Source organism: Tursiops truncatus, chromosome 9 (assembly GCF_011762595.2).
Source record: "Tursiops truncatus isolate mTurTru1 chromosome 9, mTurTru1.mat.Y, whole genome shotgun sequence".
In the NCBI taxonomy this organism is placed as follows: Eukaryota; Metazoa; Chordata; class Mammalia; order Artiodactyla; family Delphinidae; genus Tursiops; species Tursiops truncatus.
In genome coordinates this window covers 89,426,256-89,443,494 of record NC_047042.1, presented here as the reverse complement: position 1 = coordinate 89,443,494, position 17,239 = coordinate 89,426,256, and the positions used below count along the sequence as shown (strand labels likewise).

The window sequence follows — 17,239 nt, the reverse complement described above, 5'->3', positions numbered from 1 at the left end:
GTGGAATCTAGAAAAATGGTACAGATGAACTTATTCGCAAAGCAGAAACAGAAACACAGATGTAGAGAACAAACTTATGGAAACCAAGCAGGGAGGGGGGGTGGAATGAATTGGGAGATAGGGATTGACATATACACACTACTATGTATAAAATAGATAACTAATGAGAACCTACTGTATAGCACAGGGAAGTCTGCTCAATGCTCTGTGGTGACCTAAATGGGAAGGAAGTCTAAAAAAGAGGGGGGTTTTATATATGTATATATAACTAATTCACTTTGCTGTGCAGCAGAAACTAACACAACATTGTAAAGCAACTATATATACTCCAATAAAAATTAATAAAAGAAGAGTTATATAAGGCCCTTACTAGATATTTATCAAACTGAATTGAAAGGATGTTACCTCAGAACTACAGGAAATGGAAGTATATTTTGCAACCACATTTGGGGTGGGCGTCATCAAATGATAAGCTGAAAGGCAGTGAAAGCAAGACGAAGAGCAGGAAAAAACGGATGAGCGGAGGAGAACCTCACAATTTCCTTTTTGAGAATGTTTGGGCAAATTTGTTTTATACTTAATCATTTTTGCGCAATACTTTCATCTATATCACAGATACTCATCTATGTGTTACTTAAACAATCCTAGGTATATTATCTTAGCTTCTTTCCTCATTCGAAGAAAAATGTAATTCCAGAAAGACACAGAAGTCCAGCCTCTGAGTTTTACAAACCTCGGAGTTCGAGCTACGTTCGTTAACCTCCTAAATTCTTGGGTGTCAAAGGCATGTCACTAAATAGGTCACTAAATGCACCAAGGAAGCCAGAAAAGGAAAGAGCCCCCTAAAGGAAAGTGGCATTTTAATTGGGAACTTTCAGACATCTGTCACTCTGTGACAAGCGCAAAAAAGTCCTTTGCACATGTGGTGACGCGCAGGTGGGATGGGACTGACAGCTGAAGTGACTGAAGCTGTGCGGGGCGAGGGCGATAGACGTGGGGACAAATGAGAGCCTGGTCTTGAAGACTGCTTTTCCACCCTGAATATCATTTAAAAAGAATCGCCGGGGGCCCAAACTGTAGTTTAAGATGCCATCAATCGTCCATTTAAGACGCGCTACTTGATTAACTGGGGTACGCACCCACCTAAAGAAGAGGTCATGCACAAAGTTTGGGAAAGAGATACTGCATCTGTCTCTGCTAAAAACGAAACAGGGCTTCATCCTCTGGCCTCTGGGTTCAAATCCGCGTGCTGGCGCGGGTGGGGAGATACTGCCCCTGGTGAACCCTGCTTTTAATAAGTTTCCCAATCAGCTCTCGAGGGAAAGGCGCGCCCCCCCCTCGCCCAGCCCTCGTATTCTCCCTGCCAGCTCCTCTCCTCCCTCCCATTCTCCATTTCCCTTCCGTCCCCTCCCCGGCAGGGCGTGCTCCACTCCGAGGCAGGATCCGTCTGGTTCCCCGCCTTCCAGTCCGAAAATCCCGCCAAGGGAGCCGCAGAGCAGAGGAAAAGCCAAAGTGGGGAGAGGGGAAGAAAGAGACCAGTGAGCCACCGTGCGTGCCGGCGGCGGGGAACAGGCGCGGCCGCGAGCAGCAGTGACTCGGGTACCTGGACTCCGGGCAGAAAGCCTCGCCCCGACCAACAAAGGCAGCCTGAGCGCACGCGGCTCGTTTGCGACTCCGAGTAAGTGGAAGGGAATGCGCGGTTCCTCCGAGGGCTCTCCGATCGACTTCCCCTTCAGCCTCCGCCACTTTTCTGGGCGCCCGCGGATGACCGTGGTAGGAGTGGGAGAGGGGCTGCTGGTGTCTTTGCTGGTGCGGCTGCTTTCAAAACTGATTTGCTCCAGAGGCATATTTTGGGGGCGTCTGGTCAGGATGGTCAGGGTGCCCATAGATGGGTGGAAGGAAAGCAGCTTTTGTGATGTTATGTGCGCATTTGGACTGTGTTCCTGCTTCCAGCGGAATGGAGAACATGCAGGGGCTTTGCTCTTTGTAAAACCTGAGTTAGTAGGTGTGTCTGTGGCTGGGTAGAGAAGAGAGAGAAAGTCAGGCAGCCTGAGCAAGCAGGGCTCATTTTCCCATCCTTCCCCTGCTTCCCGGGTTGCCCCAGGGCTTGCCAGCTGATGCGTCTTAAGCTGGCATTTCTAGGTACCAAGTGGGGGCTTGTGCCTCCCAGTGCCAGCTGACCTTGCCGGTCCCTCGCAGACCATCCGGGCACTCCTTGTCCTGCCTGCCAGCCCAGGAATGGTTCTAGAAATGGTTACGTCCAAAGTTTAAAAGACACACCTTGAATCCCATTTCTCATTTGAATAATTTTAAGAACTGCCCTGTACAGAGACACTTGAACTTTTTATTTCACCCACATAAAGCTTGGGTATATTAATTACCAATCTGCTAGATTCTTAGTTTCTGAGTTGATGTTTCTAATAAGTTAAAATATTTTAAAAGAGAGGAATGTATTTAACTCCTTCCCTTCTCTACTTAACACACAGAACATAAAACTTGCTCTCTCTTCAACACACACACAGACACACACACATCTTTTTCTTTAACAGAACACACAGGAACACCAGAACACACACTGAGTTTATCTACACTCCTGTTAACTCACCCCTACCTCTGTTAACAGCTGCTCTGTAAGTCTGGGGGATACATTGAAAAAGTAGGAGTGGCATGTGGTGGTGGGAGGTGATGGTTGGGGAGAATGAACAATTCGAGAGAAATCAAAGTTCCAGCCTTTTGGCATCTTTTGTTTTCATCTGGAGGGTTACTGAGGCATTTTGCTTTAACAGCTTGAGAAAGGTGACCTACGGGTGTGTGTTGGAGGGAAGGGCCTGGGAGGAGGTCCAGGAACTATCAACAGGCGCGTTCGAACTAATAATATAACGAAGCAATTTCATGATCTCAGGCAAATGTGGAGTTGACGAAACAGCAAAGCCCTTTTTAGCCCCTTGATCATCTGGGGATGAACTGATATTTGAAATATTGAAAGGTAATGGGAGTGAAACAAAAGAGGTGTCTCCCAGCGTAGAAAATAAAGCTTCTATTTTCCATCTTCATTATGTTCCTTTTTAAGTAAATTATGCATTCTAAAGACCAAATCATTAAAAAAAATTATAGTCCAGTTAAATTCTAAGAAAATTGGAGTGGTGTTTTCTTTTTTCCTCCCTTTGGGACGTGAGTTATTTTAGAGTGGCAATATTTGTACTTTCTCATTTAAATTAGAGGATGGGCTTTTAAAAAATTATGTTGTGAAAAAAACCTCTAATTTTGTGCTTTAAGAAACTTCGGTGCTTTTAATTCTCTAATCGTATTTTAAATCTGTAGAAGTTGATCTTTCCTCCTGTTCCCAGGCCTCTTTTAGGACTTTTTTTTTTTATCATTTAGGGAAAGGCCTCTATAAGGAACACCCACCTGAAGCCATACTTAACGCATTAGGTGCTGTGTTCCAGATGTTTGCTTGTCGGTACAAATGTATTATATTTTCAAAGCCAGAGTGTGAGAGAAAAGAAACTACAGTTAATATGTGACTTTTTATTTTCTGACTTTTCGATGGGGTATTATATAGAATGAGGATGATAACATATTTAAAATATTCATAGTACAATATATTATGTTTATAATACATAACTTTGTGGTTTCCTGGACCTCTTTTCATGGTATTGGGTATAATAAATTTACTGATTTATTGAAAATTTCCATGTACCTATTTAGTCTTCACATATAGCAATATGTGGTAGAACCCACATTTTTTAATGAACATTTTTGATGTTTTTACTCTAGAAAAGCTAGTGGCCTGGTTTGAATTTTCACAGAACCGGATCATTGAAAATAACTTGAGAGAAATAAGGCCCCCAAATAATTTAATCACTTTTATCAATAAAATCAATCCTAGAAATTAAGTATTTGGGGTTTAAATATTTTTTTCCTTTTGAAGATACTCTTGCTTTCTTATTTAAATGACATTCTCATGTGAATTCTGATCATATTCTTATTCGCCATGTGGTATTTTATTACTATTCAAAATTTTCTCAGGAGACTGAGTTTGGGTGGCTTGTTCGAAATGGTGTATTAGTTAATGGTGGATTGAGGGCCGGTAGTTAGAATTCAGATTATAAATTCCAGTTCTCCCAACACTTACACTTTTTAATATGGTGACATAGTGAATAGGATGGCTGTCCTTGACTGCCCTCCTAAAGGTAATGCCCAAACTGAGACCACCTAGGGTGATCAGGGAGCAAGCTGGTTTACACCTGAGTGCAGGTCAGTCCAGTTTAAAGAGATGCTCATCTTTAAGCATCAGGTGAGTCAGGCCTCCCAACAGCCCTTGTTTGGGTGCTGAGTGGAGCTTCTCTAAGGGTGATGAATGTTGTCTCTTTTGGCCGCAGTTCTAATGAATAATCAGAGAACTTTTGTTTCCTTTTGACACAAAACCATGTCATTGCCCTGGGGTAAAATAATATTCAGATATGGAGCTTCTCTTTACAAGCTGGGCCAGCTTTTTTCCTTCCAGAGTCAATTGGCTTGAGTGGAATTTGGGCCACAGCCTCACTTTGGAAAGTTCTCCATTCTTGATGTTTATGGCCCATTCAATTTTCCATCCACTGGGCGATTTTTCCATGCACTTCTTCCCAGTCTTGTATGTGGAATCGTTTTCCACATGGCATAGGTGTCATACGATCTTTCTAGATTGTCAAATATAACAAGCTTTTTGTTCCTATTTTAGTATTTGGTAAATGACAAATTAAGATTTCTGTGGTTTAGAAGGATAACTATAATGTAACGTTATCAGAGAGCATTATAATTATGGTAATATTGCAGATTTGATTATGTAGATCACATTCACCACAAATCCCTATTTCTTCATAGTAAGCAGGGAATATAGTGAATAGTTCATGCTTAAGATATTTTGAGAAATAACTTAATTTTTTCTACTGGGCTTTATTTTGGAGCCATTTCTTCATAGTAGGCTTAAGATAAACTGATATTTCAAATAAAAACATCATCATAATGAGTTTCCTAAAAGCACAGTTCTTAGATTCTGAAACTTCATAGTTAGTGAAAAAAATCTATTGTTACATATTAATCTTGAATGAAGTAAGTCATAGTAACTGACACTTGGGCTCTTAATTCTAAGAATTGTGCTTATTAAAAACCAAAACATCATTGTAAGGCACAAATAGCATTCTGTATCTCTCACCTTTTATTCCCACTTCTTCCACTTTTTATGCTGAGATATGAGATGACTGTTCTTCAATGAAATCACAGACATGGAGGGAACGATAGCAAGTCCTCTACCTTCAGCTGTGGAATTTGGGTGAAACTGAATGAGTCTGAGATTAACGGCGCCAAGGGAGGGTTTTCCCAGGCAAATCCTCCCTCTAGGTGGCGCTCTAATTCCCCCTCCACCCACCCTTCCGGCGACTTCCGTTCCTCCTTTCCCAGCAGCGCCAACACTGGAAAAGCACGTCGTTTACCTCTTGGAATTACTCACTTTTACCACCAGCTCCACCCCACCCAGACCGTGCACTCCTAGAAGGCAGACACTCTCTCATTCCTCTCCAGAACCCTAGCATATCTAGAGTGAGACCATTGAAATGCCCAATGAATATCTGATGAATGAGTGAAAAAATAAGTAAATGACTCTGAATACCATTTTCTCTGCTCTTCCTCATGTTCCAATGACCTTGACTGCCTTCTATACTCAATCCCTCTATACATTACCTGGTACCAATTTCCTGTTTAAACCCAAGCACCCCATTCTCAACCTTGAACCTCTAGAAGAAGGCTCTCCTGTCTCTTCCTCTACCTCCTTTATTGCAAACATCATATAGGTCTGCCAGTTCTCTGGAGCGTCTTCCTAATCATATTTCACCTTGTTTACTTTAAGGCTCTCGACCTTGCATGGTCTCTGACTCACCTGCATAAAGGAGAAGGAAACCTTACCTCTTCCTTAACAAACTGTGTTATTCAAAGCCTTAAGACTGAACACTTGGGACATTATTTTCATCATAACTTCATTGTGGCTACAGGCCTTTGCTTTTCAGAACTAATAACATTTATTTTCTCATCATATTTTCATAACAATTCTACTTAGGTAGGCTGAACAGGATTTTTTTTAATTGATAAGGATACAAATTCAAAGAGGTTAAGATGACCCCCATTATTTAATACAAGAATCTTGACGATCTTAAAAGATCTTAAAACTCCTAGTTTGGATATTTTTTTCTCCTCTATAATGCCATATCTTCAGCTGACTAATTAATTTTCTTTCTCAGTGCCTCTCATGTCAAACCTAAACTCCAGTGTATGTAGAGTAAGCGGCCAAATCACCCAGTGTAGTGGTTTCCCTTTTTTGGTGTTTATCAGAATAACTGGAGTCATGTCTTAGCATCCAGATGCCTGGAGCCCATCCCCAGAGATTCTGATTTGAGAGGTGGAGTCAAGGAAGATGGACATGTGAGAGGGCACCTGGATGCAGGTGATGTATTAGAAACATTGGCTGTAATGCTCCAATATTTGAGCTCTAAGTTTAAAGAAATCAAGGTAAACCACAGCTATGCTTCTTACTAGCTGTGTGACCATTAGCAAATATTGTGGTCTTTCTTGCTTCAATTTCCTTATCCCTAAGATGACAGCACTAATACCTCCTAGGATGGACATGAATATTAATCTAGAAAATGAGTGTGAAGGACAGAACCCAGAGTCTGACTGCTACAGAGTATTTGATGAGGATAATGGAAATGCTGATTAGGGGGATGCAGCCCTGCCCACCCGCCCCCCCATGAAAGTCCACCCTTGCTTTCCCTCCCCCACTGCTTTATTTCTCATGTCCACCTGGCATGAGAAAACAAACAAACAGAAACCTAGGTGAGACTTTCTTCTTCTTGAAATGCTTCTGCCCTCTCTAGTCTCAGACTGTTCTCTCTAAATGCAGATCCAAAACCCCTTCTGAAAAGAAACACACGGAACATGTGATCGTGCTCCAGGCCCCAGGGAATTTGACATGTAAGGTCCCCGAATCAGACTGTTGACCTTGGCCTTTCCTACAGTGTCTAGGAGAGCAGTTTACCTACAGGGCACTCCCAAGCCAAGGTGCAGCCATCTCATTGCTGAGGTTGTTGACACCCATAGCCATGTGCTGTGGCCCTGCTGCCATCATGGAGCCGTCAGCTCAGAGGAAAGAGTTCAGGTTTGGATTCAGGAGCCCGCATTTATCTCATCGCAGTTCTGCCGGAAGCTGAGTTGTCCCTGTATCTCCTGGAACCTCAGGGTTTTCATCTGTAAGCTGGTGATGATGTTGATGATGATGGTGTTGAGGGTGATAGTGATGATAGATGCTCTGCCTACCTCACGGGCTGGTGGTAAAGGTAAATCGTAACAATGCACTGTTTATAAACTGTAACCTGCTACACTAAACATAAGCTACTGTTAATGAAATCAGCGGGGCCAGTTCTGCCTGTCTCTTTCCTCAGTTCTGCTGCTTGTCATTATCATTTTCTCAGGACCCCTAGAGATTGCCTAAGATGCTGAAAGGTAAGTTTGACCAGATGAAGTGAGTAAGAGGAAAGATGTGTGACAGGTGTGAAGAAAAGGAAATCGGAGTCAGAGTGAAAAAAAAAAGTGAGTAGACAATTGTAAAAAAGGTTAAACTAAAATGGTTATGAATTGTTTTACTAAATATTATGTTATAGGGCTTCCTAAGAGTTGTAAAGGATGCATACCAAAAATTTCAATCGGTTATTCTCACTAAATTTAGGTTTTTACAATTGATTAGCAGCACTTTATACTATAGCTGTGCTTCTCACACTTCAATGTGCATGTCAGTCACCTAGAGATCTTGCTAAAATGCGATTCTGATTCAGTAGGTCTCTGGTGGACTCTCAGGGTCTGCCTTTCTAACAAGCTCCCTGGCGATAGCAGCTGCTGGCCTGGGGACCTCATTTTGAGTGACCAGTCACTAGTGTTGAGTTCCATAAATTGGGAGGGCAGGCAAGAAATCAGAACTCTCTAATCGTGACATACATAGCTTAAAACACACAACGAAGGTCATTGACGATAACACTTCCTACTATGTGCAAAAGCTGATCACTCCTGTATCTTCATGTGCGAGTCATATTTACAATGTTGCATTATTTATAAAAGAAATTTGCAGAGTCACCATCCGAATTGCTATGGACTTGACTGAGCCCCTTAAGAATACAAGGCCCTTTGTCAGGTGTGATCTCAGGCCTCTTACCGGTGCTTCTCCTGGAGCCTTCCCCTGCGAGGGTGTAAGTGATAGTAATAGTGTTTAGGAAACTTCATTCTTACGATGAGAAGGATGTAATGTAATATGCTTTCTGAATGCTAGAGTATTCTCTTATTTAAGGTTTGAACATCTGTTTTTCCCTTGGATGTGCCTTTCCACACCATAAGGGAAGTAGAGCAGGGATCATCCATCTGTGTGGCTTCCTGGGAGATGCTGGGCTGCCTAAGGAAGGAGCCAAGGACTCTTGCCTCAGAGTCCAGATTCAATCAATACGGAACATATCTCAGTAACAACCTTAGGGAACAGAGAAAGTCTCCACTCAGGATAAAACAAATGGAGACCATGTAAAACTTTAAAATAATGTTTTCATAATGGCCTTCCTTATTTGCTAATAATATGGCCTGCTCTAAACCTGCCCATGGAATTATTGCTCCCTATAGCAGAGAATCATCGCTAAAGTTGTAACACAAAGTGGCCTTCATTTTTGAGCATTAGAACATCTGGAGGCTTCCACTGGGCATCTTCCAGTTGGCCAGATGGGGTGTCCATGTTAAGTCAGAAGTTGGATCTTTGGCTTAAAAAAATATCCTGCAGCTTTGGAGAATCTTATGCAAGGGCCAATTTAGTTCTTCAAAAAATATTTTCTATAAAAGAATGTTGCCTTCTGGGTACAGGATATTTCTTTAGATATGGTCCAAGGTGATCAAATGAGGAAGCCTGAAGCTGCTATAGGGAAGAAAGCAGGGAGTTTATTACGTTATTTTAACTGGTGGAGGTACTTAAGTTTTGAAACAATAATGTAAAGCCTTTCTTCTCATCCTCTTTTCTTGATTACCATATATAGTTAACTGTTAAATTCAATGACTCTGGCAAAACACAGACTCTTACATACAGCTCAATTCATTTCAAACTTGTGAAAAGTTTGATTAATTTTAATGATGTGAAAAAAAATAAGGGTTTTTTGATTATTATGTTTGTTATTAGGAAAACACAAATATATACCTGGAGAAACATATTATTTTTTCTCATTCTAGAAAAATGTCCATGCTACAAGATATTAAAATTTTTTAAGTTATGAAGAAGGAAAAAAATGACTTATAATCCTGCTCAAAATGGACACCACTGTTAACACTCTGATACACTTTTATAGTTTTTCTGATTTAACCTTTGAAAATAGTTGCACAAATAATTGTGTGTCCTGCTTTTTAGATCAACATAGTAATCGATGTATGCTATATGTTTATAGCTTTCCACACATTAACATGTGCGTTTGTTTCTACTAAGTGGGCCAATTAAGATGGAAATTCAATTTATTTAGCTTGACATGGGTAAATTTGAATCATAAAGAAAGCTTAGTAAATTAATCTGATGGACTCTCATTAAAAAGTTGGAAATAGAAAAATGGAAACAAACAAACATAATCCCATGAAGCAAACAAAAAATCTTTCTCCCAGCAAAGGATGTGCTGTTTAGACGGAACAGATAATCTTGTGGACCTTAGTGTGTACAAATTAAAAATGTTTACATCGTAAACATTATCTTCCATTCTTAACCTTGAGGACCCTTCCAGATACATATCCAGGGGTAAAAGTCTCCCCAGGGAAGCCACAGCTGCCTGATCCCACCCAGGTCCAATCTCACCCCCTTAGCAGGTCCCAGGAGCCTGCGGAACTTCTGAGCTGCTCTGGGCCAAGAAGAGAGGGCCTAACGCACCGCACGTGGGTAAACCTGCAGGGGCAGCAAACCTCTTTGATGCACGTCACTCCAGGGCTTGGCATCCTTTGGGGAATTATTTATTTGCTCTATTATTATTTGGAATGAATAGTGTACAGATTGGCTCTAGTTTAACGTGAGTCAGATCAAATTTGGGTTTGTCAACCGCACTCTTGTTTGTAGAGGAGGGGTGGAAGGCTTTTATTGTCTATGCCGGTATTGGGATTCCCACCAACTTGAGCCTGAAATGATTTCTAGCCTTTTTAAACAGTGGTTTGAGTCTGATGGTTAGGGATCACAGAGTTTGCCCTCTGATATACGATATCTGGGGATTTGAAGATGTACTTCAAGGCTGTCATAAATGAATTTAGTTTGGAGAAACAGATCAAAAGCAATTTAGCAGGAAGAAGTTGGTAGAGGTGGATTTCTACCAACTTCTCTCTAACTAGATCCACATTTCCTAAAAGCAAGCTAACTGTGGGTTTCCAACATCTCATCCAGTGATGTTCTCTTGCAAGAGGTTAAAATGAGAGCAGTTAACTTTAAAGGCAACAGAACCAAGAAGACAAAAGAAATAGAAGTGGACTTGAACTGAGACCTTAGGGAGAACATCCAAAAATCTGATAGACAGAAGCCAAGCATGAGCTTGGGGAGAGGAGCTTCAGACCTCACAGAAAACTCTACTAGATAGCGCTGAGGTCTCCTCCACTCTGGATGAACTGCTCGGCAACTCTCTTTGGGCCCTTTTGGCCCATCTGGCTCTGGTGGGGTTCGTTAGGAGGTTTCTCTCCAGTGGATTTGTCTTGTTTGCTTTCTAAATCTCCTAAGCTCTACATGCCTCTTAGTATAAAAATGCCAAGAAGTCATTCCAGGACAGGAACCAGCCTGTCCCCTCCATGTTCCTCTCAGAGGAAGTATTTGAAGGCAAAACAGAATCAATCAGTTGTTCTAGTGAAGAGTTGCTGCCTCACATAGGACTTGAGCAATCTTGGATGCAGGGCCATGACTTAAGACAACCTGGTCACTGGAGTCAACTAATCCATAAAGTTTACACTCTCCACCCCATTGTTTCAATTCACATTTCCCCCACTCTTGCGGGGGGATCATGAAACGAGACCAAGGAAAAGACCCAGAGGCTCCCTTTCATGGGCACAACAGGATCCCTCCAGGCCCAGGGCTTAGCTACACACACACTAGTTAGCTTCCTGGGTTAGGTTTCTACCCTGACTTCCATTTGCTGCCTGTAATGTGTAACATTAAATATCTTGTTGAAATCAGAAAAATGTTTAGACTTGGGCATTTCTATTAAAAATTGTTTAATTTTATTTTGAAGAACAAATATTATTTCCTTTTCTCCTTCCCATCTCAGATTGACCCCTTTCCTTGTCTAACTTCCAAGTCCATACCAAGGTATAGCCAGATTTATCATCATCTATTGGAACTTGAGCAACTATTGAAAATAAGTATAGAAGAGAGGAAGGTGTGACCACTCTTCTTAAGGTGATTTTAATGTTTCTTTGGTGAGGAAGATCAGCGTAAGTATGAGGGGCTGTTTTCCCCAAAAGGGAATAGATTTCACTACTCATCTAACGTGACATGGGATTGCTTATCTCTATTCTTGGCGGAATTTAAGCAAAATCACACGTTGTCCCTTGAGAATGTTCCAATATTTGTATCTACTGTGACTCCTAATGCTGCAGCGAGATTGGAGTTCCTGTGGGGAGGCCAGGAACCTCTGAATTGGAAGAGGTGAGAAATGTGACAGTTGAGTATAGGACAGTTAGCAAGGCTTTAAGGAGCAAGTAAAAAAATTCTCTCCCAGAAGCTGGAAATGGAGAAACTATGGGACTGTGGCTTATCCGATAAATTTGACTTTTACTGAAATGAGGATGTGGACATACCCAATGAGGAGCACCATGTGCAACTGAGGGACATTTAAGGTACATCCTAGAAAGGATAAGACATGGAAATATTGACTGGTGTTTCCTGAAGTAAATCTGCAGATCTTATAATAGATTCCTCAAGATAGCATCTAACTGATTTTATTTCCATTTGTAGGTCTCCATATGAAGGTGCTTCAATTATTAAATCATTTTGGGTTGTCTACCCTTTGTATTGAAAGGAAGTCACTATATTAATTCTGAGTTTCAGTGGTCCTGCATCTTCTCACTGAACCTCTCTGTTCTATACTGTACTGCTAGACAGTTGTTTCTAGTTCTTTCACGTTACCACTACCCAAATAACAAATGGCACATAGTAGGTACTCAGTTCATGTTTATCATTTCATAGAATTAAGATAACCTTTAACCTAGTTCCTACTCAATTTCCCCTCTCTCCTGCAATCTCCACCAACCCTGGCAAGATTTAACATTGACTGGCTGCCCTAACCAAAAACTGTGATGTGAGCAATCATCTTCTTTGGCATCTCTAGCTTTTCTGCTCTGTCTTTCATACTCAGGGATGTTTCCATTATCAATGTGCAGGCACCCAGAGTCCCAGCTCTTGCTGTTGTATGAAGACATCTTGTATCCAGGCTTCATGCTGGCCACGGGCATCCCTAGTTTCCCTTGATGTGCTCTGGGGACACATGGCAGTATGTCAAAGTTCAGAAGCTACAAGTGCCTCTGAGGCTGTGTTCCTAGGAACTGCCAGGGCCAGGGAGGAGCCGTCATCCTCTATCAGTAGCTACTTTTGGAAGCTGAAGACCTTGCTTTCTTTTCTTAGCATTCCCCTCCTTTTTCCTTTCTGAGCACAATTCCCCCACATTACTAACAATGGCAACCGAGTCTCTGAATGGTTAAGTAACTTGTCCAAGGTCACGAGGTAGTAAGAGGTAGAACTGAGACTGTAGATCAAATATATCTAACCACAAAGCTCCTAAATCAGGGCTTCCCTGGTGGCGCAGTGGTTGAGAGTCCGCCTGCCGATGCAGGGGACACGGGTTCGTGCCCCGGTCCGGGAGGATCCCACATGCTGCGCGCGGAGTGAATGGGCCCGTAGGCCATGGCCGCTGAGCCTGCGTGTCCGGAGCCTGTGCTCCGCGATGGGAGAGGCCACAGCAGTGAGAGGCCTGCGTACCGCAAAAAAAAAAAAAAAAGCTCCTAAATCACACTCTTCCACCGCCACCCCACTGTCCTATGACAAGGGCCCAGTGAGCATCTGAAGGTATTTTGGTCCAATCCCTTCCTTCTTCCTCTTTCCTGCATCCAGGAATATGCTCTCATGCTATGTATTTTATTCCTACCTCACTATGATCTAGAGAATACACTCTCTTGGACAAAGAATCCTGTTGTCAGACCAGACCTTTCTGACTGCATATTATTGCATATTGTTTTATTCTCCATTGCTTTCTCAAGCATCGGTTTGCCTGGCCTGGTGGTTCGACTGGCTCGTGCTGAGGAAGGGGTGGGGGGGAGTGAAGACAGGAGGATGTCTGGGCAATGCTCTGTCTGTTCCTCCAGGCTGCTATCACCTGACCAAATTGTTTGTTGGACTGCTGTGTTCCAGCCCCAGGGGAGGCCACAATGCCTTGTTTGTTTGTGTATGAGAGTCTCTGGCTTTGATTAGCAGCTAGCTTCAGTGCAGCTGAACATACAATAGGGACCAAAGGATGGGAAAAAAAATCCTGCTACAGTTTCCCATTGGAAAGCATTCGCTGTCAAGCCTGGATATCCAACAGTGGGGCACAGATGGATAGAGGCTGGGAAAGGTTAGGTGATGGATTCTCCATGCCCTGCAGCCTGTTGTGTGTGATGAAGTTGCTCCTTTACGTGAAGTATTGAGCCTTTATCCCTCTAGATGCTGTTTACGATCAAGGTTTGAGACTGGTATTGATGTGGTTTGACGAGGGGCTGAAAAGCATGAAGGAGCCCCACGATGACAAGGGCAAAGGTAAAAACAGTGAAAAAGATGCACCTATGTTAAAAGGCTAGTCACACAGTTAAAAAAAATGCCATTATTTTGGCTGCATGGAAGAGGTAAAAATAACTATAATTCTATCAATGAAGGAGGAAAGTAGCAAGTTTTTATATCATAACATAGGCAAAGTTAGTGATTTCATAACGTAGACACACTGATAATAGATAATTTATTTCTTCTCATTAAATTAAATATGATATCTAGGGTAAGCACCCCCATCTGCTGGTAGCTGAATAATAAGATGCCTGCCTGAAGGAAAGACTCCTCATACATCCTTAGAGTAGTGCGTAAGTTATCAAGAATTTTTCATCAATAGAATATTTGTCTGGAACACTGTGCATGTTGCAAAAAGCCACCATCCATTATCCTAGCTTGTAGGTACCTTATTTCGGTCCTCATAAGGGGGACAAAGCAGGCTTATAGTTAGAAAACCATACAATGATTAAATGGTAAACGAGTTGTTATCACATTGTCTAGAAGAAGAAGGTATTCCAATCTGGAGTGGAAAAGGGAGGCTGCATGAAGGGGGTAGGGTTTTCAAAGACAGAGTGGTATTGTCTATGGCAAGAAGGCACAGGGAAGGCATTGTAGGTGAGGGATGGAGAAAGAGGAACGCCAAAGAGATGATAAAAAGCAAGATACTGGGGGACAGAGAGCAGAAGGGCCTGATTTGTGCAGTCAGTGGGTGGCCAAGGAGTGAAAGTTAGGATTAGAAAAAAGTTTTGGGTAACGATAGCAAGACCCTCGAAGGGCAAGCTGACCTGCTCGGATTCTATCCTGATAGATAGTAAGGCATCACCGAAGGTTCTCCACAAGCAAGGAAGGAAAACAAAAAACTTTGCTAGAGTATAAGAAAGATTATTTTCAGAGAAGTAACAGATTAGAGGTGGAGAGAATCCGTTAGGTTTTAAAAAGTAATCCTCTGTGTACCACCCCTCCCCCCAAGCCCTTGATCTTTCCAAATTCTGGAAATCCTGTTCATGCTTCAGTGCTTTGCTTCAATACCATCTCCTCCATGAAAACTGTCTTCATTCCTCTAGTTAAAAATGAATACTTATTCCTTATTCTGTTTCACAACTTTCTATGATTTTTCTTTCATAGTTTTTATCCATTCATTCATTCATTCAAAAATATGCCATGAGCAGAGTCTACTGGGCTCTATGTTAAGTACTAGGAATGCAGAGATGAATACAACACAGTCTCTGTCTTTAAAGCTCACAGTCTAGTTGGGGGCCAGGCACATCAACAGAAAATGGATGCAATATCAGTGCAATGATCTAGATAGGCACTTTTGAAAGCCCATAAGAGAGACACCTAATGCAGCTGGGGGTGGATTCAGGGCAGGCTTCCAAGAGGAAGTGTCTCCTGACTTGTGTTTAAAGACTGAAAAAGATAAGGGAGAAAGTGGGAGTTCTCGGTAGAGACAAGAGTGGGAATCCTGACTTCATTCTTACCATACAGTGGTTATTTTAAATGACTGTCTCTCCCTTACTTAACTAGCCCAATGCTTTGCATGATACCAAATGTCTGAAAGAATGAATAAATGAATAAATGAATGGATGGATGGATTTCTGATGCCTTGACATAAGTAGGTACTTAGGGGGAATTCTTTCTGGAGACACTATGAAGGAAAATAAAAGCTATCTGACATTAGGATGGAAGTCTAGATGTTAGGATGGAAGGTAGGGGCATGATAGGGTAGTGAAAAATGAGATGTTGACCAATTTGAAAGAATTCCAGTGCCACCGATGGAAGAAGTCTAGAGAAAGAGCTGATATGGGGGGAAGAGGGGAGTGTTCTGGGCTAGAAGGAATTGTGGAGAGACTGGATTATCCTCAGAACGGAGTGTGAGCCGGACTCAGGCTTCTCAGGTCTCTGACCTTCATGGGCAACCTCAACGTCTAGGAGACCTTTTCATGAGAAGGCGCCTCAGGCATGTGGTGGACGGTGGTGACCAGGCTCCCAGCTAACTCAAATCCCCGAGCTCAGTACTATACCTTCCTCCTCAAGAGATCGTGCGACATACTTTTGCTAGAATGAGGCAAGGCCGTGTTAACAGTTTTCTTTTCTGGGAAATATATGTTATTACTTTGCTCCTTATTTTAAGGTTTCCTTGGACGCATCAGCTTTCAGGAAAACTCTGTAATGAGGTTTAGGCATGTCACATGCACACGGAATGGTATGAAGCCACACCTTCCAAAAGGGATCAGTTGGCCTGTGAGTTGCTTTCTGTACTTGGTTTACGTTTTAGATGTGGGCTGATCACCACACTGAGATGCCCGCACTTCCCTTGAAACTGCTGATTTTGCTTTGCTCAAAGGAATGATCTTCTGCCAGCATGTACAGACTCATTACTTCTGCAGCCAGTGGAAAAAGTAGTTACTCATGAAACTCAGCACCAGAGTGACTGTGGAAGCCAGATTGTTATGGCTCAACGAATATTGATTAAAATATGTGGAGAAAAACAAGTGATGGGCCCTCAAAGGGAGAAAGTGTCTTTATGTTCAACAGTCTGCGGGAAGGCAGACTCTTTCTCCCTTTCTGGTATTTTCTTTCTCCAGTTCCAGGATCCTCCTTCACAGTGAGGGCAGAGTCGAGGTAAATGGATCATTTTCATTTTCCTTCCTTAAAAATTATTCTTTTAGCTTTGCTAAAAGAAAAGAAAGCTCGGGAAGTCAAAATTGTCTGGTTTCCAATCTCCAGTTCATTGGAGAGTCAGAAGAGGCAGGAAATGTCTTGGGGACAGAGATTAGACAAGATGTTTTCTAAGAAAACCATTGAGCCTAGGATATATTATATTTTTTATTGTTCCAGATTAGGATTGAGTCTCCAAGTCCTGTTCCATGTAATTTGGGGCCTGTGAAGGTGAAGTCTTGTGAGTTTACAGAGGTTTTACCTCTTCTGGTTCCTTTGACCAATAAGTAAGCTTCTGCCAGGATGAGCCTATTGTAATACAATTAAGAATCTTTTTTCTGCAGATTCTCCACTTGATATTAAAAAAAATCATATCCTGTTTAGGCTTCTCTATAATGAAGCTAACGACTAACACCCATGTAATATTTTTCCCTTCACAAATTGCCTTCATATATTTTATCTCATTTAATCCTCAGAACAATTGTATGAGATCAGTTTTTTTGTTTGTTTGTTTGTTTGTTTGCGGTACGCGGGCCCCTCACTGCTGTGGCCTCTCCCGTTGCGGAGCACAGGCTCCGGACGCGCAGGCTCAGCGGCCATGGCTCACGAGCCCAGCCACTCCGCGGCATGTGGGATCTTCCCGGACTGGGGCACAAACCCGTGTCCCCTGCATCGGCAGACGGACTCTCAACCACTGTGCCACCAGGGAAGCCCTGAGATCAGTTTTAA

General features: G+C 42.3%; 1 protein-coding gene and 1 long non-coding RNA gene across 4 annotated transcripts in view; one reads left to right on the top strand and one right to left on the bottom strand.

The window, feature by feature from the left end:
- LOC109552596 (uncharacterized) overlaps window positions 1–17,239 on the bottom strand; it is a 112,517-nt gene that overhangs the window by 63,392 nt on the left and 31,886 nt on the right. Inside the window, exons 10-11 of the long non-coding RNA XR_012334091.1 lie at window positions 7,067–7,352; window positions 5,195–5,298 (exon numbers count right to left, since the gene is read on the bottom strand). This is a non-coding gene — a long non-coding RNA (uncharacterized lncRNA). The remainder of the gene's footprint in view (window positions 1–5,194; window positions 5,299–7,066; window positions 7,353–17,239) is intronic.
- The window catches only part of PTN (pleiotrophin), a 97,393-nt gene continuing 81,560 nt past the window's right edge, over window positions 1,407–17,239 (top strand). The window contains exons 1-2 of one of the 3 annotated variants that reach the window (XM_073809972.1): window positions 1,407–1,678; window positions 7,500–7,530. The gene's annotated coding sequence lies outside the window, so the exon portion shown is untranslated. Of the gene's footprint in view, window positions 1,679–7,499; window positions 7,618–17,239 lie in introns of all 3 variants that reach the window. The other 2 variants (XM_073809971.1, XM_019950211.3) reach the window with 2 other exon arrangements.